Here is a 2,892-nt window from a genome sequence, read left to right on the forward strand (position 1 = left end):
TATAGGATGTGCCCAAGCTGGCATTTTTGGCAAACACCAAAAATATATTACAATGCCAAAAAAAAAAATATACATATATCCTGGGGACCAGCACAGGCATGAAACAAGTGGCCTTTTTTTTTTTTTTTTTACTTCTTGCTTTGAAGATGGGTCCAGGGTACAGGGGAAGGGAAAGACATCAATATCAGACAAAATGGGATGAAAACTGGAAGATGAGAAAGTGTAGGAGTTTAACAACATGCTACTGCCAGAAACTGTCCCACTCCACGACAATTTGTTCTAAATGTGCCTCAGAATAAAATTATGAAATCTATGAAAAACAAACTGATGTTATTAAGTCTCTTTGGAATTTGGCCAACTGTATGTATACAAGTGGAGATGCCACACATTTCCTGAAACCTAGATTTGATGTTGGGTGGGAAATTCTGAAACTTCATAAATAAATAAGAAAGCCCAAGCGAAATTGTACTACATCAAAACAAAATCTCCAACTATTGGCACTGCAAGCAAAAGAAGGAATTCCAAGGCTTTGATTTTTCAAGATGAAGCTGATGTAGTTTGCTCAGTAGCTCTGCTTCTCACCTCTCTGTCCCAAAACAGGGCTTCTAGATGACCTCAGAGACACGAAGCAGAGCTTCCAAATTTTGGGCAGGCATCTTGCTGTGTAGGAACCCTGGCAGTGGGGCTATCAGATAGACATATGGAATAGTCAGAAAGTAAACAACAGTCTAGAAAAGCTGCTTGGTTTCTATTACAAGACTGGTGAAATTGAAACACTCCATATCCTAACAAAGATAAATTGACACATTATGATCATCCCCAAGTCGTCCTCTATTCTACACAAATTAACCCCCAGGAGAAGCTCTTCCAGTGCAGGGGCTGGCTTGCCAAAGTCCTGGTCCACTTGTGTGGAGAATCATGCCCATATAGTCTTAGCTTTATATGACTACAATGCCAACTTCTATATTTAAGACAACCATTGAATAGGAACGATATGGAATAGGGAAACTGCAGTAATGCACAGTCTTCACCCAACTTAGAAGCCTAAGCGTGAGCACTTTTCCTTCCGTAAAGTGAGACCAGGGTGCTTAATTCAGGCGTATGTGGCTGCAATGCAGTCACCTAAAGTTGCATGAGGTGAATAGCACAGCTAATTCATGTACATTTAAATCAGTTAGGTAGGTAAACCCCTTTGTGGTTCTGAACTGTGTCTGACTTGGCTTCTTTCAGATGGTAGATGAGATACCATGGATGAAGAAGATATAAAAACCCTAGCAGGTGTAGGAAAAAGGTCTTGTGTAAGACCTGAAGGAGGTAAGACAGTGTATCTGATTTCTGCTGAATAGTTGTGGCCTGGAGAAATTAAGCCCATATAGGGCAGGGTTTTGCTCAATTATTTTTTCACCCTGTAACAATCAGCTACTCACTAGTTTACAGTTCCCTCAAACAGTACGGGGATAGCTGGTACGGGGACAGCTGGTACCAGCCAGACTACAAGAAAACTATTGATTCACTGTGATCTGCTATGTAACTAACAATTAGTGGCTAGGAGAAGGCTGAAGACCTGGCAGCTGCAGTCTGGCCAGAGGGATTTCTTAAATAAGCAACCTATACAGAGCCATTAACCTACCTGCACTCCTGTGTGCACAGGACAGCCTCCCCAGCAAGCCTTTGGGTCACGATTTGCTTTGCATTTGGACTTTGTCACAAATGGCCACCCTTGCAAGTGATATGTCTAGGAGGGAGACTGCATTTTAATGGCTTTGCTCAGTGTGCAATGTGTGCTTTCCCTGTCAGTGTGCAATGTGTGCTGTGGCTGCAAGACAGAGGATGGTGCAACCCTTTGAAGAGTGCTTTCCAACAGTGCTTCCCGTGAAAACCAGTGGAGGGCTCAGCAGAAGGAGGATTGGACCCTGAACAAGCAGAGGAAAACAGCCATATGTTGGAAGGAGATGAATATTATGTAAATAATAGGGCATACAGACATTTTGTAAGTGGGCAGGCCGACCTCATTATTGATCTACAATTAAGCCAAACCGTGGGGTCATACCATCCTATTATATCTAGTAGATTAAACTCAGTTAGGCTGTCTCTTTTTTGTTATTGTTTCTGAAGTAGCTTTAGAGCTTTCTTAATTCAGGTCAAAAAATGAGAGGCTTCCTCATAAGCATTTTAATTAACCAGCTGAAGAACTCTTTTGCCCCTGGAGACTCACAGTACCAAATCCAGAGCTTAGCACTGCTACCCCTCTCAGAGTGCCATAAGTAAGCTCAAACTGTGTTTGCATCCCTTTATATATTCAACTCAAAAACACAGCCAGCAAATCAAACCCACACCCTTCCCTCACCAAATCCTTGGAAAAAACAGTATCTTAAAAATCTGATTTTTGACCTAAACATGTTCTTTGCCCCCTCCCAACATGACGACCAGCATGTCCAAGGAAAGAACCCAAAATTTACAGAGGAAAACCCTTTTGGCTGGACCTCAGGGCTACACACTCATCACAGGCATCTTCCCTGCTGCAAGGCATTGGTGCAATTGGGTCATCCTGTGTTATCAGGGCTGAGTAAAACCCCAGTCCTTTTTGCAGGACCACTCAGCTTGATGCACTGTCCTCTCAGGGAGAAGCTCTTGGCTGAGCGGTTTGGTTTCTACACAGCATGCTGCTTCTTAGGTCAACAGGAATCTCCTTCCACGTCCACGGTGGCTCTCGCCCATGTTCACTAGGCTGCAGCTTCTTGTGGTGGCACTCATGCAGCAAGCTGGCCTCACGCCACAGGCTATTCATCGTCCGTCCCAGCATGCTTGTTTGAGGAGAGCACCTGCCCCCTGCAAACAGTCACGGGCGATAAAAGCATGCACCCCAAGTCCCCTGCTCCTCCATATCCTCCT

This window comes from Cygnus atratus, chromosome 1 (assembly GCF_013377495.2).
Source record: "Cygnus atratus isolate AKBS03 ecotype Queensland, Australia chromosome 1, CAtr_DNAZoo_HiC_assembly, whole genome shotgun sequence".
Classification (NCBI taxonomy): domain Eukaryota; kingdom Metazoa; phylum Chordata; class Aves; order Anseriformes; family Anatidae; genus Cygnus; species Cygnus atratus.